The sequence below is a fragment of the Schistocerca gregaria genome, chromosome 6 (assembly GCF_023897955.1).
Source record: "Schistocerca gregaria isolate iqSchGreg1 chromosome 6, iqSchGreg1.2, whole genome shotgun sequence".
Classification (NCBI taxonomy): Eukaryota; Metazoa; Arthropoda; class Insecta; order Orthoptera; family Acrididae; genus Schistocerca; species Schistocerca gregaria.
In genome coordinates this window covers 30,526,620-30,549,847 of record NC_064925.1, presented here as the reverse complement: position 1 = coordinate 30,549,847, position 23,228 = coordinate 30,526,620, and the positions used below count along the sequence as shown (strand labels likewise).

General features: G+C 49.9%; 30 non-coding genes across 30 annotated transcripts; all 30 read right to left on the bottom strand.

Annotated features, from left to right (window-relative positions):
• Positions 1-531: 531 nt before the first annotated feature.
• On the bottom strand, positions 532-604 carry Trnaa-agc (transfer RNA alanine (anticodon AGC)). The gene has a single exon. It is a non-coding gene; the product is annotated as a tRNA-Ala (tRNA).
• Positions 605-1,017: 413 nt separating this feature from the next.
• On the bottom strand, positions 1,018-1,090 carry Trnaa-ugc (transfer RNA alanine (anticodon UGC)). The gene has a single exon. It is a non-coding gene; the product is annotated as a tRNA-Ala (tRNA).
• Positions 1,091-2,106: 1,016 nt separating this feature from the next.
• Trnaa-agc (transfer RNA alanine (anticodon AGC)) lies at positions 2,107-2,179 on the bottom strand. The gene has a single exon. It is a non-coding gene; the product is annotated as a tRNA-Ala (tRNA).
• A 413-nt stretch (positions 2,180-2,592) lies between these two features.
• Trnaa-ugc (transfer RNA alanine (anticodon UGC)) lies at positions 2,593-2,665 on the bottom strand. The gene has a single exon. It is a non-coding gene; the product is annotated as a tRNA-Ala (tRNA).
• A 1,017-nt stretch (positions 2,666-3,682) lies between these two features.
• Trnaa-agc (transfer RNA alanine (anticodon AGC)) lies at positions 3,683-3,755 on the bottom strand. Its single transcript has one exon. It is a non-coding gene; the product is annotated as a tRNA-Ala (tRNA).
• Positions 3,756-4,168: 413 nt separating this feature from the next.
• Trnaa-ugc (transfer RNA alanine (anticodon UGC)) lies at positions 4,169-4,241 on the bottom strand. The gene has a single exon. It is a non-coding gene; the product is annotated as a tRNA-Ala (tRNA).
• Positions 4,242-5,247: 1,006 nt separating this feature from the next.
• On the bottom strand, positions 5,248-5,320 carry Trnat-agu (transfer RNA threonine (anticodon AGU)). Its single transcript has one exon. It is a non-coding gene; the product is annotated as a tRNA-Thr (tRNA).
• A 413-nt stretch (positions 5,321-5,733) lies between these two features.
• On the bottom strand, positions 5,734-5,806 carry Trnaa-ugc (transfer RNA alanine (anticodon UGC)). Its single transcript has one exon. It is a non-coding gene; the product is annotated as a tRNA-Ala (tRNA).
• Positions 5,807-6,812: 1,006 nt separating this feature from the next.
• Positions 6,813-6,885, bottom strand: Trnaa-agc (transfer RNA alanine (anticodon AGC)). Its single transcript has one exon. It is a non-coding gene; the product is annotated as a tRNA-Ala (tRNA).
• A 413-nt stretch (positions 6,886-7,298) lies between these two features.
• Trnaa-ugc (transfer RNA alanine (anticodon UGC)) lies at positions 7,299-7,371 on the bottom strand. The gene has a single exon. It is a non-coding gene; the product is annotated as a tRNA-Ala (tRNA).
• A 1,006-nt stretch (positions 7,372-8,377) lies between these two features.
• Trnaa-agc (transfer RNA alanine (anticodon AGC)) lies at positions 8,378-8,450 on the bottom strand. The gene has a single exon. It is a non-coding gene; the product is annotated as a tRNA-Ala (tRNA).
• Positions 8,451-8,863: 413 nt separating this feature from the next.
• Trnaa-ugc (transfer RNA alanine (anticodon UGC)) lies at positions 8,864-8,937 on the bottom strand. The gene has a single exon. It is a non-coding gene; the product is annotated as a tRNA-Ala (tRNA).
• A 1,005-nt stretch (positions 8,938-9,942) lies between these two features.
• On the bottom strand, positions 9,943-10,015 carry Trnaa-agc (transfer RNA alanine (anticodon AGC)). Its single transcript has one exon. It is a non-coding gene; the product is annotated as a tRNA-Ala (tRNA).
• A 413-nt stretch (positions 10,016-10,428) lies between these two features.
• Positions 10,429-10,501, bottom strand: Trnaa-ugc (transfer RNA alanine (anticodon UGC)). The gene has a single exon. It is a non-coding gene; the product is annotated as a tRNA-Ala (tRNA).
• A 1,006-nt stretch (positions 10,502-11,507) lies between these two features.
• Positions 11,508-11,580, bottom strand: Trnaa-agc (transfer RNA alanine (anticodon AGC)). The gene has a single exon. It is a non-coding gene; the product is annotated as a tRNA-Ala (tRNA).
• Positions 11,581-11,993: 413 nt separating this feature from the next.
• Positions 11,994-12,066, bottom strand: Trnaa-ugc (transfer RNA alanine (anticodon UGC)). The gene has a single exon. It is a non-coding gene; the product is annotated as a tRNA-Ala (tRNA).
• A 1,006-nt stretch (positions 12,067-13,072) lies between these two features.
• Positions 13,073-13,145, bottom strand: Trnaa-agc (transfer RNA alanine (anticodon AGC)). The gene has a single exon. It is a non-coding gene; the product is annotated as a tRNA-Ala (tRNA).
• A 413-nt stretch (positions 13,146-13,558) lies between these two features.
• Trnaa-ugc (transfer RNA alanine (anticodon UGC)) lies at positions 13,559-13,631 on the bottom strand. The gene has a single exon. It is a non-coding gene; the product is annotated as a tRNA-Ala (tRNA).
• Positions 13,632-14,637: 1,006 nt separating this feature from the next.
• On the bottom strand, positions 14,638-14,710 carry Trnaa-agc (transfer RNA alanine (anticodon AGC)). Its single transcript has one exon. It is a non-coding gene; the product is annotated as a tRNA-Ala (tRNA).
• A 413-nt stretch (positions 14,711-15,123) lies between these two features.
• Trnaa-ugc (transfer RNA alanine (anticodon UGC)) lies at positions 15,124-15,196 on the bottom strand. Its single transcript has one exon. It is a non-coding gene; the product is annotated as a tRNA-Ala (tRNA).
• Positions 15,197-16,202: 1,006 nt separating this feature from the next.
• Trnaa-agc (transfer RNA alanine (anticodon AGC)) lies at positions 16,203-16,275 on the bottom strand. Its single transcript has one exon. It is a non-coding gene; the product is annotated as a tRNA-Ala (tRNA).
• Positions 16,276-16,688: 413 nt separating this feature from the next.
• Positions 16,689-16,761, bottom strand: Trnaa-ugc (transfer RNA alanine (anticodon UGC)). Its single transcript has one exon. It is a non-coding gene; the product is annotated as a tRNA-Ala (tRNA).
• Positions 16,762-17,767: 1,006 nt separating this feature from the next.
• Trnaa-agc (transfer RNA alanine (anticodon AGC)) lies at positions 17,768-17,840 on the bottom strand. Its single transcript has one exon. It is a non-coding gene; the product is annotated as a tRNA-Ala (tRNA).
• A 413-nt stretch (positions 17,841-18,253) lies between these two features.
• On the bottom strand, positions 18,254-18,326 carry Trnaa-ugc (transfer RNA alanine (anticodon UGC)). Its single transcript has one exon. It is a non-coding gene; the product is annotated as a tRNA-Ala (tRNA).
• Positions 18,327-19,332: 1,006 nt separating this feature from the next.
• On the bottom strand, positions 19,333-19,405 carry Trnaa-agc (transfer RNA alanine (anticodon AGC)). Its single transcript has one exon. It is a non-coding gene; the product is annotated as a tRNA-Ala (tRNA).
• A 413-nt stretch (positions 19,406-19,818) lies between these two features.
• On the bottom strand, positions 19,819-19,891 carry Trnaa-ugc (transfer RNA alanine (anticodon UGC)). Its single transcript has one exon. It is a non-coding gene; the product is annotated as a tRNA-Ala (tRNA).
• A 1,006-nt stretch (positions 19,892-20,897) lies between these two features.
• Trnaa-agc (transfer RNA alanine (anticodon AGC)) lies at positions 20,898-20,970 on the bottom strand. Its single transcript has one exon. It is a non-coding gene; the product is annotated as a tRNA-Ala (tRNA).
• Positions 20,971-21,383: 413 nt separating this feature from the next.
• Positions 21,384-21,456, bottom strand: Trnaa-ugc (transfer RNA alanine (anticodon UGC)). Its single transcript has one exon. It is a non-coding gene; the product is annotated as a tRNA-Ala (tRNA).
• Positions 21,457-22,462: 1,006 nt separating this feature from the next.
• Positions 22,463-22,535, bottom strand: Trnaa-agc (transfer RNA alanine (anticodon AGC)). Its single transcript has one exon. It is a non-coding gene; the product is annotated as a tRNA-Ala (tRNA).
• Positions 22,536-22,948: 413 nt separating this feature from the next.
• On the bottom strand, positions 22,949-23,021 carry Trnaa-ugc (transfer RNA alanine (anticodon UGC)). Its single transcript has one exon. It is a non-coding gene; the product is annotated as a tRNA-Ala (tRNA).
• Between the last annotated feature and the right edge of the window lie 207 nt (positions 23,022-23,228).

Here is a 23,228-nt window from a genome sequence, read left to right as displayed (position 1 = left end):
TAGTGACAGCCTCATTTATAGTTCGACGTCGCCCCAAAGCGAATGAGCACATTTCGCCTACGGCTTAGGCCGCCCTCCTAGTGTGGCTGCTCGGTGTCTGCAGGCAGCGAGGGGCTGCAAGCTTCCTGCGTTCGCACCTATGTCACCTGTGCTTGCTTGTCAGAGACAGACTATCGCAAAACATACAAATCACTCCATGAACTGATTGCTACGGCATCTGTTATCAGAAGTCACAACTAGCAACACCAGTAGCAGCCGACTGCACGCAAAGAATAGGAATGTGCAGTGGGATTTACGTGAACCTGGCGTAAGGCAGATCTTTCCGACGTAGGCTTAAGAATGTTATGGGAACACTTGTACTGTTTGTAAATTAAGTGTAGGAGTTGGAGGAGGGTGCTCCTGCGCACGAATAACAGCTCGCTTGCCAATTGTGGATGCTAATCGTTCTCTTGTATCTGCCTAGACACATCTGCTGGCTGTGAATTACTCCACTTGCATGGCAAGGTGCGCATGTAGGGGTGTTAAAAATTCTGGAGGCGCTGGGTATCGATCCCAGTACCTCTCGCATGCTAAGCGAGCGCTCTACCATCTGACCTACGCCCCCTCCATGATAAATTGTGCTACATACAGCAATATCAATGTCACAGACGCTTGCACTCCCATTATTCCGCAGACAAACACTACTCTCTATGTATCTGTGAGGGTGTCTTTCAGGTTTCGTGCATTCTGTATTGAATCGTAGTTGGCCACAATGGAAGTGGCACGCATCACGTCGAAAATAGAATTCGGACACCGCTCTGAGTAAGACGAACGTGTTGTCCACTCTCTAGACTTCAATGACGTTAAGCCGTGATACCTAAGACAGACCTGCACTCGATGACAGCCGGTCCCCACACATACATCTTGCTCTCCTTACGTCAGTATGCATCATACAAGTCTGTGACGCTGGCTTTGCAACATCTTGCGTGCTTTTAGGTTCGCCGCGATCAACACTTGGCATCCACTGACCACAAAACATGGAGGCGCCGGGGCTTGAACCCGGGACCTTTCACATGCAAAGCGAACGCTCTACCAACTGAGCTACGCCCCCATCCGCGACCAAACTGCGCTATTCTCCATTCCTTGAGACTCTGATGTGCACGGACACGATGCTTGGTTGGTTTGTAGCGCTGAAGGGACCAGAGTACAAAGGCGCGGACACGTTCATATACACAAGAGTTCCAAGTAGTTTCGATGCTCTGGTATTACGAATGCAAATTCCGTCTGTTTTTAACGTCTTAAATTGAAAGGGGGGTCACAAATTGCTCCGTTTTCACTCCTTGTCGACAATCACACAGCACCTGAGGTAACAAGCACATCTCGAGCCCCATTCTGCACTCCACTGTTCATGCAAACTCAGTGCCTCGCTCTTTGCTACTGTGTACCACTCTTGTCGTCCAACTGCAAAACACTGGGCCACAACAAGTTTCCACGTCTCCATTGCACTGCGCAAACTACGAAACGCTCCCCAAACATAGCACTCGCCCATGCAGCCGACTTTTACGACTTTACACGACGATCACGCAACGCTCACGCTAGTGACAGCCTCATTTATAGTTCGACGTCGCCCCAAAGCGAATGAGCACATTTCGCCTACGGCTTAGGCCGCCCTCCTAGTGTGGCTGCTCGGTGTCTGCAGGCAGCGAGGGGCTGCAAGCTTCCTGCGTTCGCACCTATGTCACCTGTGCTTGCTTGTCAGAGACAGACTATCGCAAAACATACAAATCACTCCATGAACTGATTGCTACGGCATCTGTTATCAGAAGTCACAACTAGCAACACCAGTAGCAGCCGACTGCACGCAAAGAATAGGAATGTGCAGTGGGATTTACGTGAACCTGGCGTAAGGCAGATCTTTCCGACGTAGGCTTAAGAATGTTATGGGAACACTTGTACTGTTTGTAAATTAAGTGTAGGAGTTGGAGGAGGGTGCTCCTGCACACGAATAACAGCTCGCTTGCCAATTGTGGATGCTAATCGTTCTCTTGTATCTGCCTAGACACATCTGCTGGCTGTGAATTACTCCACTTGCATGGCAAGGTGCGCATGTAGGGGTGTTAAAAATTCTGGAGGCGCTGGGTATCGATCCCAGTACCTCTCGCATGCTAAGCGAGCGCTCTACCATCTGACCTACGCCCCCTCCATGATAAATTGTGCTACATACAGCAATATCAATGTCACAGACGCTTGCACTCCCATTATTCCGCAGACAAACACTACTCTCTATGTATCTGTGAGGGTGTCTTTCAGGTTTCGTGCATTCTGTATTGAATCGTAGTTGGCCACAATGGAAGTGGCACGCATCACGTCGAAAATAGAATTCGGACACCGCTCTGAGTAAGACGAACGTGTTGTCCACTCTCTAGACTTCAATGACGTTAAGCCGTGATACCTAAGACAGACCTGCACTCGATGACAGCCGGTCCCCACACATACATCTTGCTCTCCTTACGTCAGTATGCATCATACAAGTCTGTGACGCTGGCTTTGCAACATCTTGCGTGCTTTTAGGTTCGCCGCGATCAACACTTGGCATCCACTGACCACAAAACATGGAGGCGCCGGGGCTTGAACCCGGGACCTTTCACATGCAAAGCGAACGCTCTACCAACTGAGCTACGCCCCCATCCGCGACCAAACTGCGCTATTCTCCATTCCTTGAGACTCTGATGTGCACGGACACGATGCTTGGTTGGTTTGTAGCGCTGAAGGGACCAGAGTACAAAGGCGCGGACACGTTCATATACACAAGAGTTCCAAGTAGTTTCGATGCTCTGGTATTACGAATGCAAATTCCGTCTGTTTTTAACGTCTTAAATTGAAAGGGGGGTCACAAATTGCTCCGTTTTCACTCCTTGTCGACAATCACACAGCACCTGAGGTAACAAGCACATCTCGAGCCCCATTCTGCACTCCACTGTTCATGCAAACTCAGTGCCTCGCTCTTTGCTACTGTGTACCACTCTTGTCGTCCAACTGCAAAACACTGGGCCACAACAAGTTTCCACGTCTCCATTGCACTGCGCAAACTACGAAACGCTCCCCAAACATGGCACTCGCCCATGCAGCCGACTTTTACGACTTTACACGACGATCACGCAACGCTCACGCTAGTGACAGCCTCATTTATAGTTCGACGTCGCCCCAAAGCGAATGAGCACATTTCGCCTACAGCTTAGGCCGCCCTCCTAGTGTGGCTGCTCGGTGTCTGCAGGCAGCGAGGGGCTGCAAGCTTCCTGCGTTCGCACCTATGTCACCTGTGCTTGCTTGTCAGAGACAGACTATCGCAAAACATACAAATCACTCCATGAACTGATTGCTACGGCATCTGTTATCAGAAGTCACAACTAGCAACACCAGTAGCAGCCGACTGCACGCAAAGAATAGGAATGTGCAGTGGGATTTACGTGAACCTGGCGTAAGGCAGATCTTTCCGACGTAGGCTTAAGAATGTTATGGGAACACTTGTACTGTTTGTAAATTAAGTGTAGGAGTTGGAGGAGGGTGCTTCCTGCGCACGAATAACAGCTCGCTTGCCAATTGTGGATGCTAATCGTTCTCTTGTATCTGCCTAGACACATCTGCTGGCTGTGAATTACTCCACTTGCATGGCAAGGTGCGCATGTAGGGGTGTTAAAAATTCTGGAGGCGCTGGGTATCGATCCCAGTACCTCTCGCATGCTAAGCGAGCGCTCTACCATCTGAGCTACGCCCCCTCCATGATAAATTGTGCTGCATACAGCAATATCAATGTCACAGACGCTTGCACTCCCATTATTCCGCAGACAAACACTACTCTCTATGTATCTGTGAGGGTGTCTTTCAGGTTTCGTGCATTCTGTATTGAATCGTAGTTGGCCACAATGGAAGTGGCACGCATCACGTCGAAAATAGAATTCGGACACCGCTCTGAGTAAGACGAACGTGTTGTCCACTCTCTAGACTTCAATGACGTTAAGCCGTGATACCTAAGACAGACCTGCACTCGATGACAGCCGGTCCCCACACATACATCTTGCTCTCCTTACGTCAGTATGCATCATACAAGTCTGTGACGCTGGCTTTGCAACATCTTGCGTGCTTTTAGGTTCGCCGCGATCAACACTTGGCATCCACTGACCACAAAACATGGAGGCGCCGGGGCTTGAACCCGGGACCTTTCACATGCAAAGCGAACGCTCTACCAACTGAGCTACGCCCCCATCCGCGACCAAACTGCGCTATTCTCCATTCCTTGAGACTCTGATGTGCACGGACACGATGCTTGGTTGGTTTGTAGCGCTGAAGGGACCAGAGTACAAAGGCGCGGACACGTTCATATACACAAGAGTTCCAAGTAGTTTCGATGCTCTGGTATTACGAATGCAAATTCCGTCTGTTTTTAACGTCTTAAATTGAAAGGGGGGTCACAAATTGCTCCGTTTTCACTCCTTGTCGACAATCACACAGCACCTGAGGTAACAAGCACATCTCGAGCCCCATTCTGCACTCCACTGTTCATGCAAACTCAGTGCCTCGCTCTTTGCTACTGTGTACCACTCTTGTCGTCCAACTGCAAAACACTTGGCCACAACAAGTTTCCACGTCTCCATTGCACTGCGCAAACTACGAAACGCTCCCCAAACATGGCACTCGCCCATGCAGCCGACTTTTACGACTTTACACGACGCTCACGCTAGTGACAGCCTCATTTATAGTTCGACGTCGCCCCAAAGCGAATGAGCACATTTCGCCTACAGCTTAGGCCGCCCTCCTAGTGTGGCTGCTCGGTGTCTGCAGGCAGCGAGGGGCTGCAAGCTTCCTGCGTTCGCACCTATGTCACCTGTGCTTGCTTGTCAGAGACAGACTATCGCAAAACATACAAATCACTCCATGAACTGATTGCTACGGCATCTGTTATCAGAAGTCACAACTAGCAACACCAGTAGCAGCCGACTGCACGCAAAGAATAGGAATGTGCAGTGGGATTTACGTGAACCTGGCGTAAGGCAGATCTTTCCGACGTAGGCTTAAGAATGTTATGGGAACACTTGTACTGTTTGTAAATTAAGTGTAGGAGTTGGAGGAGGGTGCTTCCTGCGCACGAATAACAGCTCGCTTGCCAATTGTGGATGCTAATCGTTCTCTTGTATCTGCCTAGACACATCTGCTGGCTGTGAATTACTCCACTTGCATGGCAAGGTGCGCATGTAGGGGTGTTAAAAATTCTGGAGGCGCTGGGTATCGATCCCAGTACCTCTCGCATACTAAGCGAGCGCTCTACCATCTGAGCTACGCCCCCTCCATGATAAATTGTGCTACATACAGCAATATCAATGTCACAGACGCTTGCACTCCCATTATTCCGCAGACAAACACTACTCTCTATGTATCTGTGAGGGTGTCTTTCAGGTTTCGTGCATTCTGTATTGAATCGTAGTTGGCCACAATGGAAGTGGCACGCATCACGTCGAAAATAGAATTCGGACACCGCTCTGAGTAAGACGAACGTGTTGTCCACTCTCTAGACTTCAATGACGTTAAGCCGTGATACCTAAGACAGACCTGCACTCGATGACAGCCGGTCCCCACACATACATCTTGCTCTCCTTACGTCAGTATGCATCATACAAGTCTGTGACGCTGGCTTTGCAACATCTTGCGTGCTTTTAGGTTCGCCGCGATCAACACTTGGCATCCACTGACCACAAAACATGGAGGCGCCGGGGCTTGAACCCGGGACCTTTCACATGCAAAGCGAACGCTCTACCAACTGAGCTACGCCCCCATCCGCGACCAAACTGCGCTATTCTCCATTCCTTGAGACTCTGATGTGCACGGACACGATGCTTGGTTGGTTTGTAGCGCTGAAGGGACCAGAGTACAAAGGCGCGGACACGTTCATATACACAAGAGTTCCAAGTAGTTTCGATGCTCTGGTATTACGAATGCAAATTCCGTCTGTTTTTAACGTCTTAAATTGAAAGGGGGGTCACAAATTGCTCCGTTTTCACTCCTTGTCGACAATCACACAGCACCTGAGGTAACAAGCACATCTCGAGCCCCATTCTGCACTCCACTGTTCATGCAAACTCAGTGCCTCGCTCTTTGCTACTGTGTACCACTCTTGTCGTCCAACTGCAAAACACTTGGCCACAACAAGTTTCCACGTCTCCATTGCACTGCGCAAACTACGAAACGCTCCCCAAACATGGCACTCGCCCATGCAGCCGACTTTTACGACTTTACACGACGCTCACGCTAGTGACAGCCTCATTTATAGTTCGACGTCGCCCCAAAGCGAATGAGCACATTTCGCCTACAGCTTAGGCCGCCCTCCTAGTGTGGCTGCTCGGTGTCTGCAGGCAGCGAGGGGCTGCAAGCTTCCTGCGTTCGCACCTATGTCACCTGTGCTTGCTTGTCAGAGACAGACTATCGCAAAACATACAAATCACTCCATGAACTGATTGCTACGGCATCTGTTATCAGAAGTCACAACTAGCAACACCAGTAGCAGCCGACTGCACGCAAAGAATAGGAATGTGCAGTGGGATTTACGTGAACCTGGCGTAAGGCAGATCTTTCCGACGTAGGCTTAAGAATGTTATGGGAACACTTGTACTGTTTGTAAATTAAGTGTAGGAGTTGGAGGAGGGTGCTTCCTGCGCACGAATAACAGCTCGCTTGCCAATTGTGGATGCTAATCGTTCTCTTGTATCTGCCTAGACACATCTGCTGGCTGTGAATTACTCCACTTGCATGGCAAGGTGCGCATGTAGGGGTGTTAAAAATTCTGGAGGCGCTGGGTATCGATCCCAGTACCTCTCGCATGCTAAGCGAGCGCTCTACCATCTGAGCTACGCCCCCTCCATGATAAATTGTGCTGCATACAGCAATATCAATGTCACAGACGCTTGCACTCCCATTATTCCGCAGACAAACACTACTCTCTATGTATCTGTGAGGGTGTCTTTCAGGTTTCGTGCATTCTGTATTGAATCGTAGTTGGCCACAATGGAAGTGGCACGCATCACGTCGAAAATAGAATTCGGACACCGCTCTGAGTAAGACGAACGTGTTGTCCACTCTCTAGACTTCAATGACGTTAAGCCGTGATACCTAAGACAGACCTGCACTCGATGACAGCCGGTCCCCACACATACATCTTGCTCTCCTTACGTCAGTATGCATCATACAAGTCTGTGACGCTGGCTTTGCAACATCTTGCGTGCTTTTAGGTTCGCCGCGATCAACACTTGGCATCCACTGACCACAAAACATGGAGGCGCCGGGGCTTGAACCCGGGACCTTTCACATGCAAAGCGAACGCTCTACCAACTGAGCTACGCCCCCATCCGCGACCAAACTGCGCTATTCTCCATTCCTTGAGACTCTGATGTGCACGGACACGATGCTTGGTTGGTTTGTAGCGCTGAAGGGACCAGAGTACAAAGGCGCGGACACGTTCATATACACAAGAGTTCCAAGTAGTTTCGATGCTCTGGTATTACGAATGCAAATTCCGTCTGTTTTTAACGTCTTAAATTGAAAGGGGGGTCACAAATTGCTCCGTTTTCACTCCTTGTCGACAATCACACAGCACCTGAGGTAACAAGCACATCTCGAGCCCCATTCTGCACTCCACTGTTCATGCAAACTCAGTGCCTCGCTCTTTGCTACTGTGTACCACTCTTGTCGTCCAACTGCAAAACACTTGGCCACAACAAGTTTCCACGTCTCCATTGCACTGCGCAAACTACGAAACGCTCCCCAAACATGGCACTCGCCCATGCAGCCGACTTTTACGACTTTACACGACGCTCACGCTAGTGACAGCCTCATTTATAGTTCGACGTCGCCCCAAAGCGAATGAGCACATTTCGCCTACAGCTTAGGCCGCCCTCCTAGTGTGGCTGCTCGGTGTCTGCAGGCAGCGAGGGGCTGCAAGCTTCCTGCGTTCGCACCTATGTCACCTGTGCTTGCTTGTCAGAGACAGACTATCGCAAAACATACAAATCACTCCATGAACTGATTGCTACGGCATCTGTTATCAGAAGTCACAACTAGCAACACCAGTAGCAGCCGACTGCACGCAAAGAATAGGAATGTGCAGTGGGATTTACGTGAACCTGGCGTAAGGCAGATCTTTCCGACGTAGGCTTAAGAATGTTATGGGAACACTTGTACTGTTTGTAAATTAAGTGTAGGAGTTGGAGGAGGGTGCTTCCTGCGCACGAATAACAGCTCGCTTGCCAATTGTGGATGCTAATCGTTCTCTTGTATCTGCCTAGACACATCTGCTGGCTGTGAATTACTCCACTTGCATGGCAAGGTGCGCATGTAGGGGTGTTAAAAATTCTGGAGGCGCTGGGTATCGATCCCAGTACCTCTCGCATGCTAAGCGAGCGCTCTACCATCTGAGCTACGCCCCCTCCATGATAAATTGTGCTACATACAGCAATATCAATGTCACAGACGCTTGCACTCCCATTATTCCGCAGACAAACACTACTCTCTATGTATCTGTGAGGGTGTCTTTCAGGTTTCGTGCATTCTGTATTGAATCGTAGTTGGCCACAATGGAAGTGGCACGCATCACGTCGAAAATAGAATTCGGACACCGCTCTGAGTAAGACGAACGTGTTGTCCACTCTCTAGACTTCAATGACGTTAAGCCGTGATACCTAAGACAGACCTGCACTCGATGACAGCCGGTCCCCACACATACATCTTGCTCTCCTTACGTCAGTATGCATCATACAAGTCTGTGACGCTGGCTTTGCAACATCTTGCGTGCTTTTAGGTTCGCCGCGATCAACACTTGGCATCCACTGACCACAAAACATTGAGGCGCCGGGGCTTGAACCCGGGACCTTTCACATGCAAAGCGAACGCTCTACCAACTGAGCTACGCCCCCATCCGCGACCAAACTGCGCTATTCTCCATTCCTTGAGACTCTGATGTGCACGGACACGATGCTTGGTTGGTTTGTAGCGCTGAAGGGACCAGAGTACAAAGGCGCGGACACGTTCATATACACAAGAGTTCCAAGTAGTTTCGATGCTCTGGTATTACGAATGCAAATTCCGTCTGTTTTTAACGTCTTAAATTGAAAGGGGGGTCACAAATTGCTCCGTTTTCACTCCTTGTCGACAATCACACAGCACCTGAGGTAACAAGCACATCTCGAGCCCCATTCTGCACTCCACTGTTCATGCAAACTCAGTGCCTCGCTCTTTGCTACTGTGTACCACTCTTGTCGTCCAACTGCAAAACACTTGGCCACAACAAGTTTCCACGTCTCCATTGCACTGCGCAAACTACGAAACGCTCCCCAAACATGGCACTCGCCCATGCAGCCGACTTTTACGACTTTACACGACGCTCACGCTAGTGACAGCCTCATTTATAGTTCGACGTCGCCCCAAAGCGAATGAGCACATTTCGCCTACAGCTTAGGCCGCCCTCCTAGTGTGGCTGCTCGGTGTCTGCAGGCAGCGAGGGGCTGCAAGCTTCCTGCGTTCGCACCTATGTCACCTGTGCTTGCTTGTCAGAGACAGACTATCGCAAAACATACAAATCACTCCATGAACTGATTGCTACGGCATCTGTTATCAGAAGTCACAACTAGCAACACCAGTAGCAGCCGACTGCACGCAAAGAATAGGAATGTGCAGTGGGATTTACGTGAACCTGGCGTAAGGCAGATCTTTCCGACGTAGGCTTAAGAATGTTATGGGAACACTTGTACTGTTTGTAAATTAAGTGTAGGAGTTGGAGGAGGGTGCTTCCTGCGCACGAATAACAGCTCGCTTGCCAATTGTGGATGCTAATCGTTCTCTTGTATCTGCCTAGACACATCTGCTGGCTGTGAATTACTCCACTTGCATGGCAAGGTGCGCATGTAGGGGTGTTAAAAATTCTGGAGGCGCTGGGTATCGATCCCAGTACCTCTCGCATGCTAAGCGAGCGCTCTACCATCTGAGCTACGCCCCCTCCACGATAAATTGTGCTACATACAGCAATATCAATGTCACAGACGCTTGCACTCCCATTATTCCGCAGACAAACACTACTCTCTATGTATCTGTGAGGGTGTCTTTCAGGTTTCGTGCATTCTGTATTGAATCGTAGTTGGCCACAATGGAAGTGGCACGCATCACGTCGAAAATAGAATTCGGACACCGCTCTGAGTAAGACGAACGTGTTGTCCACTCTCTAGACTTCAATGACGTTAAGCCGTGATACCTAAGACAGACCTGCACTCGATGACAGCCGGTCCCCACACATACATCTTGCTCTCCTTACGTCAGTATGCATCATACAAGTCTGTGACGCTGGCTTTGCAACATCTTGCGTGCTTTTAGGTTCGCCGCGATCAACACTTGGCATCCACTGACCACAAAACATGGAGGCGCCGGGGCTTGAACCCGGGACCTTTCACATGCAAAGCGAACGCTCTACCAACTGAGCTACGCCCCCATCCGCGACCAAACTGCGCTATTCTCCATTCCTTGAGACTCTGATGTGCACGGACACGATGCTTGGTTGGTTTGTAGCGCTGAAGGGACCAGAGTACAAAGGCGCGGACACGTTCATATACACAAGAGTTCCAAGTAGTTTCGATGCTCTGGTATTACGAATGCAAATTCCGTCTGTTTTTAACGTCTTAAATTGAAAGGGGGGTCACAAATTGCTCCGTTTTCACTCCTTGTCGACAATCACACAGCACCTGAGGTAACAAGCACATCTCGAGCCCCATTCTGCACTCCACTGTTCATGCAAACTCAGTGCCTCGCTCTTTGCTACTGTGTACCACTCTTGTCGTCCAACTGCAAAACACTTGGCCACAACAAGTTTCCACGTCTCCATTGCACTGCGCAAACTACGAAACGCTCCCCAAACATGGCACTCGCCCATGCAGCCGACTTTTACGACTTTACACGACGCTCACGCTAGTGACAGCCTCATTTATAGTTCGACGTCGCCCCAAAGCGAATGAGCACATTTCGCCTACAGCTTAGGCCGCCCTCCTAGTGTGGCTGCTCGGTGTCTGCAGGCAGCGAGGGGCTGCAAGCTTCCTGCGTTCGCACCTATGTCACCTGTGCTTGCTTGTCAGAGACAGACTATCGCAAAACATACAAATCACTCCATGAACTGATTGCTACGGCATCTGTTATCAGAAGTCACAACTAGCAACACCAGTAGCAGCCGACTGCACGCAAAGAATAGGAATGTGCAGTGGGATTTACGTGAACCTGGCGTAAGGCAGATCTTTCCGACGTAGGCTTAAGAATGTTATGGGAACACTTGTACTGTTTGTAAATTAAGTGTAGGAGTTGGAGGAGGGTGCTTCCTGCGCACGAATAACAGCTCGCTTGCCAATTGTGGATGCTAATCGTTCTCTTGTATCTGCCTAGACACATCTGCTGGCTGTGAATTACTCCACTTGCATGGCAAGGTGCGCATGTAGGGGTGTTAAAAATTCTGGAGGCGCTGGGTATCGATCCCAGTACCTCTCGCATGCTAAGCGAGCGCTCTACCATCTGAGCTACGCCCCCTCCATGATAAATTGTGCTACATACAGCAATATCAATGTCACAGACGCTTGCACTCCCATTATTCCGCAGACAAACACTACTCTCTATGTATCTGTGAGGGTGTCTTTCAGGTTTCGTGCATTCTGTATTGAATCGTAGTTGGCCACAATGGAAGTGGCACGCATCACGTCGAAAATAGAATTCGGACACCGCTCTGAGTAAGACGAACGTGTTGTCCACTCTCTAGACTTCAATGACGTTAAGCCGTGATACCTAAGACAGACCTGCACTCGATGACAGCCGGTCCCCACACATACATCTTGCTCTCCTTACGTCAGTATGCATCATACAAGTCTGTGACGCTGGCTTTGCAACATCTTGCGTGCTTTTAGGTTCGCCGCGATCAACACTTGGCATCCACTGACCACAAAACATGGAGGCGCCGGGGCTTGAACCCGGGACCTTTCACATGCAAAGCGAACGCTCTACCAACTGAGCTACGCCCCCATCCGCGACCAAACTGCGCTATTCTCCATTCCTTGAGACTCTGATGTGCACGGACACGATGCATGGTTGGTTTGTAGCGCTGAAGGGACCAGAGTACAAAGGCGCGGACACGTTCATATACACAAGAGTTCCAAGTAGTTTCGATGCTCTGGTATTACGAATGCAAATTCCGTCTGTTTTTAACGTCTTAAATTGAAAGGGGGGTCACAAATTGCTCCGTTTTCACTCCTTGTCGACAATCACACAGCACCTGAGGTAACAAGCACATCTCGAGCCCCATTCTGCACTCCACTGTTCATGCAAACTCAGTGCCTCGCTCTTTGCTACTGTGTACCACTCTTGTCGTCCAACTGCAAAACACTTGGCCACAACAAGTTTCCACGTCTCCATTGCACTGCGCAAACTACGAAACGCTCCCCAAACATGGCACTCGCCCATGCAGCCGACTTTTACGACTTTACACGACGCTCACGCTAGTGACAGCCTCATTTATAGTTCGACGTCGCCCCAAAGCGAATGAGCACATTTCGCCTACAGCTTAGGCCGCCCTCCTAGTGTGGCTGCTCGGTGTCTGCAGGCAGCGAGGGGCTGCAAGCTTCCTGCGTTCGCACCTATGTCACCTGTGCTTGCTTGTCAGAGACAGACTATCGCAAAACATACAAATCACTCCATGAACTGATTGCTACGGCATCTGTTATCAGAAGTCACAACTAGCAACACCAGTAGCAGCCGACTGCACGCAAAGAATAGGAATGTGCAGTGGGATTTACGTGAACCTGGCGTAAGGCAGATCTTTCCGACGTAGGCTTAAGAATGTTATGGGAACACTTGTACTGTTTGTAAATTAAGTGTAGGAGTTGGAGGAGGGTGCTTCCTGCGCACGAATAACAGCTCGCTTGCCAATTGTGGATGCTAATCGTTCTCTTGTATCTGCCTAGACACATCTGCTGGCTGTGAATTACTCCACTTGCATGGCAAGGTGCGCATGTAGGGGTGTTAAAAATTCTGGAGGCGCTGGGTATCGATCCCAGTACCTCTCGCATGCTAAGCGAGCGCTCTACCATCTGAGCTACGCCCCCTCCATGATACATTGTGCTACATACAGCAATATCAATGTCACAGACGCTTGCACTCCCATTATTCCGCAGACAAACACTACTCTCTATGTATCTGTGAGGGTGTCTTTCAGGTTTCGTGCATTCTGTATTGAATCGTAGTTGGCCACAATGGAAGTGGCACGCATCACGTCGAAAATAGAATTCGGACACCGCTCTGAGTAAGACGAACGTGTTGTCCACTCTCTAGACTTCAATGACGTTAAGCCGTGATACCTAAGACAGACCTGCACTCGATGACAGCCGGTCCCCACACATACATCTTGCTCTCCTTACGTCAGTATGCATCATACAAGTCTGTGACGCTGGCTTTGCAACATCTTGCGTGCTTTTAGGTTCGCCGCGATCAACACTTGGCATCCACTGACCACAAAACATGGAGGCGCCGGGGCTTGAACCCGGGACCTTTCACATGCAAAGCGAACGCTCTACCAACTGAGCTACGCCCCCATCCGCGACCAAAGTGCGCTATTCTCCATTCCTTGAGACTCTGATGTGCACGGACACGATGCTTGGTTGGTTTGTAGCGCTGAAGGGACCAGAGTACAAAGGCGCGGACACGTTCATATACACAAGAGTTCCAAGTAGTTTCGATGCTCTGGTATTACGAATGCAAATTCCGTCTGTTTTTAACGTCTTAAATTGAAAGGGGGGTCACAAATTGCTCCGTTTTCACTCCTTGTCGACAATCACACAGCACCTGAGGTAACAAGCACATCTCGAGCCCCATTCTGCACTCCACTGTTCATGCAAACTCAGTGCCTCGCTCTTTGCTACTGTGTACCACTCTTGTCGTCCAACTGCAAAACACTGGGCCACAACAAGTTTCCACGTCTCCATTGCACTGCGCAAACTACGAAACGCTCCCCAAACATGGCACTCGCCCATGCAGCCGACTTTTACGACTTTACACGACGCTCACGCTAGTGACAGCCTCATTTATAGTTCGACGTCGCCCCAAAGCGAATGAGCACATTTCGCCTACGGCTTAGGCCGCCCTCCTAGTGTGGCTGCTCGGTGTCTGCAGGCAGCGAGGGGCTGCAAGCTTCCTGCGTTCGCACCTATGTCACCTGTGCTTGCTTGTCAGAGACAGACTATCGCAAAACATACAAATCACTCCATGAACTGATTGCTACGGCATCTGTTATCAGAAGTCACAACTAGCAACACCAGTAGCAGCCGACTGCACGCAAAGAATAGGAATGTGCAGTGGGATTTACGTGAACCTGGCGTAAGGCAGATCTTTCCGACGTAGGCTTAAGAATGTTATGGGAACACTTGTACTGTTTGTAAATTAAGTGTAGGAGTTGGAGGAGGGTGCTTCCTGCGCACGAATAACAGCTCGCTTGCCAATTGTGGATGCTAATCGTTCTCTTGTATCTGCCTAGACACATCTGCTGGCTGTGAATTACTCCACTTGCATGGCAAGGTGCGCATGTAGGGGTGTTAAAAATTCTGGAGGCGCTGGGTATCGATCCCAGTACCTCTCGCATGCTAAGCGAGCGCTCTACCATCTGAGCTACGCCCCCTCCATTATAAATTGTGCTACATACAGCAATATCAATGTCACAGACGCTTGCACTCCCATTATTCCGCAGACAAACACTACTCTCTATGTATCTGTGAGGGTGTCTTTCAGGTTTCGTGCATTCTGTATTGAATCGTAGTTGGCCACAATGGAAGTGGCACGCATCACGTCGAAAATAGAATTCGGACACCGCTCTGAGTAAGACGAACGTGTTGTCCACTCTCTAGACTTCAATGACGTTAAGCCGTGATACCTAAGACAGACCTGCACTCGATGACAGCCGGTCCCCACACATACATCTTGCTCTCCTTACGTCAGTATGCATCATACAAGTCTGTGACGCTGGCTTTGCAACATCTTGCGTGCTTTTAGGTTCGCCGCGATCAACACTTGGCATCCACTGACCACAAAACATGGAGGCGCCGGGGCTTGAACCCGGGACCTTTCACATGCAAAGCGAACGCTCTACCAACTGAGCTACGCCCCCATCCGCGACCAAACTGCGCTATTCTCCATTCCTTGAGACTCTGATGTGCACGGACACGATGCTTGGTTGGTTTGTAGCGCTGAAGGGACCAGAGTACAAAGGCGCGGACACGTTCATATACACAAGAGTTCCAAGTAGTTTCGATGCTCTGGTATTACGAATGCAAATTCCGTCTGTTTTTAACGTCTTAAATTGAAAGGGGGGTCACAAATTGCTCCGTTTTCACTCCTTGTCGACAATCACACAGCACCTGAGGTAACAAGCACATCTCGAGCCCCATTCTGCACTCCACTGTTCATGCAAACTCAGTGCCTCGCTCTTTGCTACTGTGTACCACTCTTGTCGTCCAACTGCAAAACACTGGGCCACAACAAGTTTCCACGTCTCCATTGCACTGCGCAAACTACGAAACGCTCCCCAAACATGGCACTCGCCCATGCAGCCGACTTTTACGACTTTACACGACGCTCACGCTAGTGACAGCCTCATTTATAGTTCGACGTCGCCCCAAAGCGAATGAGCACATTTCGCCTACGGCTTAGGCCGCCCTCCTAGTGTGGCTGCTCGGTGTCTGCAGGCAGCGAGGGGCTGCAAGCTTCCTGCGTTCGCACCTATGTCACCTGTGCTTGCTTGTCAGAGACAGACTATCGCAAAACATACAAATCACTCCATGAACTGATTGCTACGGCATCTGTTATCAGAAGTCACAACTAGCAACACCAGTAGCAGCCGACTGCACGCAAAGAATAGGAATGTGCAGTGGGATTTACGTGAACCTGGCGTAAGGCAGATCTTTCCGACGTAGGCTTAAGAATGTTATGGGAACACTTGTACTGTTTGTAAATTAAGTGTAGGAGTTGGAGGAGGGTGCTTCCTGCGCACGAATAACAGCTCGCTTGCCAATTGTGGATGCTAATCGTTCTCTTGTATCTGCCTAGACACATCTGCTGGCTGTGAATTACTCCACTTGCATGGCAAGGTGCGCATGTAGGGGTGTTAAAAATTCTGGAGGCGCTGGGTATCGTTCCCAGTACCTCTCGCATGCTAAGCGAGCGCTCTACCATCTGAGCTACGCCCCCTCCATGATAAATTGTGCTACATACAGCAATATCAATGTCACAGACGCTTGCACTCCCATTATTCCGCAGACAAACACTACTCTCTATGTATCTGTGAGGGTGTCTTTCAGGTTTCGTGCATTCTGTATTGAATCGTAGTTGGCCACAATGGAAGTGGCACGCATCACGTCGAAAATAGAATTCGGACACCGCTCTGAGTAAGACGAACGTGTTGTCCACTCTCTAGACTTCAATGACGTTAAGCCGTGATACCTAAGACAGACCTGCACTCGATGACAGCCGGTCCCCACACATACATCTTGCTCTCCTTACGTCAGTATGCATCATACAAGTCTGTGACGCTGGCTTTGCAACATCTTGCGTGCTTTTAGGTTCGCCGCGATCAACACTTGGCATCCACTGACCACAAAACATGGAGGCGCCGGGGCTTGAACCCGGGACCTTTCACATGCAAAGCGAACGCTCTACCAACTGAGCTACGCCCCCATCCGCGACCAAACTGTGCTATTCTCCATTCCTTGAGACTCTGATGTGCACGGACACGATGCTTGGTTGGTTTGTAGCGCTGAAGGGACCAGAGTACAAAGGCGCGGACACGTTCATATACACAAGAGTTCCAAGTAGTTTCGATGCTCTGGTATTACGAATGCAAATTCCGTCTGTTTTTAACGTCTTAAATTGAAAGGGGGGTCACAAATTGCTCCGTTTTCACTCCTTGTCGACAATCACACAGCACCTGAGGTAACAAGCACATCTCGAGCCCCATTCTGCACTCCACTGTTCATGCAAACTCAGTGCCTCGCTCTTTGCTACTGTGTACCACTCTTGTCGTCCAACTGCAAAACACTGGGCCACAACAAGTTTCCACGTCTCCATTGCACTGCGCAAACTACGAAACGCTCCCCAAACATGGCACTCGCCCATGCAGCCGACTTTTACGACTTTACACGACGCTCACGCTAGTGACAGCCTCATTTATAGTTCGACGTCGCCCCAAAGCGAATGAGCACATTTCGCCTACGGCTTAGGCCGCCCTCCTAGTGTGGCTGCTCGGTGTCTGCAGGCAGCGAGGGGCTGCAAGCTTCCTGCGTTCGCACCTATGTCACCTGTGCTTGCTTGTCAGAGACAGACTATCGCAAAACATACAAATCACTCCATGAACTGATTGCTACGGCATCTGTTATCAGAAGTCACAACTAGCAACACCAGTAGCAGCCGACTGCACGCAAAGAATAGGAATGTGCAGTGGGATTTACGTGAACCTGGCGTAAGGCAGATCTTTCCGACGTAGGCTTAAGAATGTTATGGGAACACTTGTACTGTTTGTAAATTAAGTGTAGGAGTTGGAGGAGGGTGCTTCCTGCGCACGAATAACAGCTCGCTTGCCAATTGTGGATGCTAATCGTTCTCTTGTATCTGCCTAGACACATCTGCTGGCTGTGAATTACTCCACTTGCATGGCAAGGTGCGCATGTAGGGGTGTTAAAAATTCTGGAGGCGCTGGGTATCGATCCCAGTACCTCTCGCATGCTAAGCGAGCGCTCTACCATCTGAGCTACGCCCCCTCCATGATAAATTGTGCTACATACAGCAATATCAATGTCACAGACGCTTGCACTCCCATTATTCCGCAGACAAACACTACTCTCTATGTATCTGTGAGGGTGTCTTTCAGGTTTCGTGCATTCTGTATTGAATCGTAGTTGGCCACAATGGAAGTGGCACGCATCACGTCGAAAATAGAATTCGGACACCGCTCTGAGTAAGACGAACGTGTTGTCCACTCTCTAGACTTCAATGACGTTAAGCCGTGATACCTAAGACAGACCTGCACTCGATGACAGCCGGTCCCCACACATACATCTTGCTCTCCTTACGTCAGTATGCATCATACAAGTCTGTGACGCTGGCTTTGCAACATCTTGCGTGCTTTTAGGTTCGCCGCGATCAACACTTGGCATCCACTGACCACAAAACATGGAGGCGCCGGGGCTTGAACCCGGGACCTTTCACATGCAAAGCGAACGCTCTACCAACTGAGCTACGCCCCCATCCGCGACCAAAGTGCGCTATTCTCCATTCCTTGAGACTCTGATGTGCACGGACACGATGCTTGGTTGGTTTGTAGCGCTGAAGGGACCAGAGTACAAAGGCGCGGACACGTTCATATACACAAGAGTTCCAAGTAGTTTCGATGCTCTGGTATTACGAATGCAAATTCCGTCTGTTTTTAACGTCTTAAATTGAAAGGGGGGTCACAAATTGCTCCGTTTTCACTCCTTGTCGACAATCACACAGCACCTGAGGTAACAAGCACATCTCGAGCCCCATTCTGCACTCCACTGTTCATGCAAACTCAGTGCCTCGCTCTTTGCTACTGTGTACCACTCTTGTCGTCCAACTGCAAAACACTGGGCCACAACAAGTTTCCACGTCTCCATTGCACTGCGCAAACTACGAAACGCTCCCCAAACATGGCACTCGCCCATGCAGCCGACTTTTACGACTTTACACGACGCTCACGCTAGTGACAGCCTCATTTATAGTTCGACGTCGCCCCAAAGCGAATGAGCACATTTCGCCTACGGCTTAGGCCGCCCTCCTAGTGTGGCTGCTCGGTGTCTGCAGGCAGCGAGGGGCTGCAAGCTTCCTGCGTTCGCACCTATGTCACCTGTGCTTGCTTGTCAGAGACAGACTATCGCAAAACATACAAATCACTCCATGAACTGATTGCTACGGCATCTGTTATCAGAAGTCACAACTAGCAACACCAGTAGCAGCCGACTGCACGCAAAGAATAGGAATGTGCAGTGGGATTTACGTGAACCTGGCGTAAGGCAGATCTTTCCGACGTAGGCTTAAGAATGTTATGGGAACACTTGTACTGTTTGTAAATTAAGTGTAGGAGTTGGAGGAGGGTGCTTCCTGCGCACGAATAACAGCTCGCTTGCCAATTGTGGATGCTAATCGTTCTCTTGTATCTGCCTAGACACATCTGCTGGCTGTGAATTACTCCACTTGCATGGCAAGGTGCGCATGTAGGGGTGTTAAAAATTCTGGAGGCGCTGAGTATCGATCCCAGTACCTCTCGCATGCTAAGCGAGCGCTCTACCATCTGAGCTACGCCCCCTCCATGATAAATTGTGCTACATACAGCAATATCAATGTCACAGACGCTTGCACTCCCATTATTCCGCAGACAAACACTACTCTCTATGTATCTGTGAGGGTGTCTTTCAGGTTTCGTGCATTCTGTATTGAATCGTAGTTGGCCACAATGGAAGTGGCACGCATCACGTCGAAAATAGAATTCGGACACCGCTCTGAGTAAGACGAACGTGTTGTCCACTCTCTAGACTTCAATGACGTTAAGCCGTGATACCTAAGACAGACCTGCACTCGATGACAGCCGGTCCCCACACATACATCTTGCTCTCCTTACGTCAGTATGCATCATACAAGTCTGTGACGCTGGCTTTGCAACATCTTGCGTGCTTTTAGGTTCGCCGCGATCAACACTTGGCATCCACTGACCACAAAACATGGAGGCGCCGGGGCTTGAACCCGGGACCTTTCACATGCAAAGCGAACGCTCTACCAACTGAGCTACGCCCCCATCCGCGACCAAACTGCGCTATTCTCCATTCCTTGAGACTCTGATGTGCACGGACACGATGCTTGGTTGGTTTGTAGCGCTGAAGGGACCAGAGTACAAAGGCGCGGACACGTTCATATACACAAGAGTTCCAAGTAGTTTCGATGCTCTGGTATTACGAATGCAAATTCCGTCTGTTTTTAACGTCTTAAATTGAAAGGGGGGTCACAAATTGCTCCGTTTTCACTCCTTGTCGACAATCACACAGCACCTGAGGTAACAAGCACATCTCGAGCCCCATTCTGCACTCCACTGTTCATGCAAACTCAGTGCCTCGCTCTTTGCTACTGTGTACCACTCTTGTCGTCCAACTGCAAAACACTGGGCCACAACAAGTTTCCACGTCTCCATTGCACTGCGCAAACTACGAAACGCTCCCCAAACATGGCACTCGCCCATGCAGCCGACTTTTACGACTTTACACGACGCTCACGCTAGTGACAGCCTCATTTATAGTTCGACGTCGCCCCAAAGCGAATGAGCACATTTCGCCTACGGCTTAGGCCGCCCTCCTAGTGTGGCTGCTCGGTGTCTGCAGGCAGCGAGGGGCTGCAAGCTTCCTGCGTTCGCACCTATGTCACCTGTGCTTGCTTGTCAGAGACAGACTATCGCAAAACATACAAATCACTCCATGAACTGATTGCTACGGCATCTGTTATCAGAAGTCACAACTAGCAACACCAGTAGCAGCCGACTGCACGCAAAGAATAGGAATGTGCAGTGGGATTTACGTGAACCTGGCGTAAGGCAGATCTTTCCGACGTAGGCTTAAGAATGTTATGGGAACACTTGTACTGTTTGTAAATTAAGTGTAGGAGTTGGAGGAGGGTGCTTCCTGCGCACGAATAACAGCTCGCTTGCCAATTGTGGATGCTAATCGTTCTCTTGTATCTGCCTAGACACATCTGCTGGCTGTGAATTACTCCACTTGCATGGCAAGGTGCGCATGTAGGGGTGTTAAAAATTCTGGAGGCGCTGGGTATCGATCCCAGTACCTCTCGCATGCTAAGCGAGCGCTCTACCATCTGAGCTACGCCCCCTCCATGATAAATTGTGCTACATACAGCAATATCAATGTCACAGACGCTTGCACTCCCATTATTCCGCAGACAAACACTACTCTCTATGTATCTGTGAGGGTGTCTTTCAGGTTTCGTGCATTCTGTATTGAATCGTAGTTGGCCACAATGGAAGTGGCACGCATCACGTCGAAAATAGAATTCGGACACCGCTCTGAGTAAGACGAACGTGTTGTCCACTCTCTAGACTTCAATGACGTTAAGCCGTGATACCTAAGACAGACCTGCACTCGATGACAGCCGGTCCCCACACATACATCTTGCTCTCCTTACGTCAGTATGCATCATACAAGTCTGTGACGCTGGCTTTGCAACATCTTGCGTGCTTTTAGGTTCGCCGCGATCAACACTTGGCATCCACTGACCACAAAACATGGAGGCGCCGGGGCTTGAACCCGGGACCTTTCACATGCAAAGCGAACGCTCTACCAACTGAGCTACGCCCCCATCCGCGACCAAACTGCGCTATTCTCCATTCCTTGAGACTCTGATGTGCACGGACACGATGCTTGGTTGGTTTGTAGCGCTGAAGGGACCAGAGTACAAAGGCGCGGACACGTTCATATACACAAGAGTTCCAAGTAGTTTCGATGCTCTGGTATTACGAATGCAAATTCCGTCTGTTTTTAACGTCTTAAATTGAAAGGGGGGTCACAAATTGCTCCGTTTTCACTCCTTGTCGACAATCACACAGCACCTGAGGTAACAAGCACATCTCGAGCCCCATTCTGCACTCCACTGTTCATGCAAACTCAGTGCCTCGCTCTTTGCTACTGTGTACCACTCTTGTCGTCCAACTGCAAAACACTGGGCCACAACAAGTTTCCACGTCTCCATTGCACTGCGCAAACTACGAAACGCTCCCCAAACATGGCACTCGCCCATGCAGCCGACTTTTACGACTTTACACGACGCTCACGCTAGTGACAGCCTCATTTATAGTTCGACGTCGCCCCAAAGCGAATGAGCACATTTCGCCTACGGCTTAGGCCGCCCTCCTAGTGTGGCTGCTCGGTGTCTGCAGGCAGCGAGGGGCTGCAAGCTTCCTGCGTTCGCACCTATGTCACCTGTGCTTGCTTGTCAGAGACAGACTATCGCAAAACATACAAATCACTCCATGAACTGATTGCTACGGCATCTGTTATCAGAAGTCACAACTAGCAACACCAGTAGCAGCCGACTGCACGCAAAGAATAGGAATGTGCAGTGGGATTTACGTGAACCTGGCGTAAGGCAGATCTTTCCGACGTAGGCTTAAGAATGTTATGGGAACACTTGTACTGTTTGTAAATTAAGTGTAGGAGTTGGAGGAGGGTGCTTCCTGCGCACGAATAACAGCTCGCTTGCCAATTGTGGATGCTAATCGTTCTCTTGTATCTGCCTAGACACATCTGCTGGCTGTGAATTACTCCACTTGCATGGCAAGGTGCGCATGTAGGGGTGTTAAAAATTCTGGAGGCGCTGGGTATCGATCCCAGTACCTCTCGCATGCTAAGCGAGCGCTCTACCATCTGAGCTACGCCCCCTCCATGATAAATTGTGCTACATACAGCAATATCAATGTCACAGACGCTTGCACTCCCATTATTCCGCAGACAAACACTACTCTCTATGTATCTGTGAGGGTGTCTTTCAGGTTTCGTGCATTCTGTATTGAATCGTAGTTGGCCACAATGGAAGTGGCACGCATCACGTCGAAAATAGAATTCGGACACCGCTCTGAGTAAGACGAACGTGTTGTCCACTCTCTAGACTTCAATGACGTTAAGCCGTGATACCTAAGACAGACCTGCACTCGATGACAGCCGGTCCCCACACATACATCTTGCTCTCCTTACGTCAGTATGCATCATACAAGTCTGTGACGCTGGCTTTGCAACATCTTGCGTGCTTTTAGGTTCGCCGCGATCAACACTTGGCATCCACTGACCACAAAACATGGAGGCGCCGGGGCTTGAACCCGGGACCTTTCACATGCAAAGCGAACGCTCTACCAACTGAGCTACGCCCCCATCCGCGACCAAACTGTGCTATTCTCCATTCCTTGAGACTCTGATGTGCACGGACACGATGCTTGGTTGGTTTGTAGCGCTGAAGGGACCAGAGTACAAAGGCGCGGACACGTTCATATACACAAGAGTTCCAAGTAGTTTCGATGCTCTGGTATTACGAATGCAAATTCCGTCTGTTTTTAACGTCTTAAATTGAAAGGGGGGTCA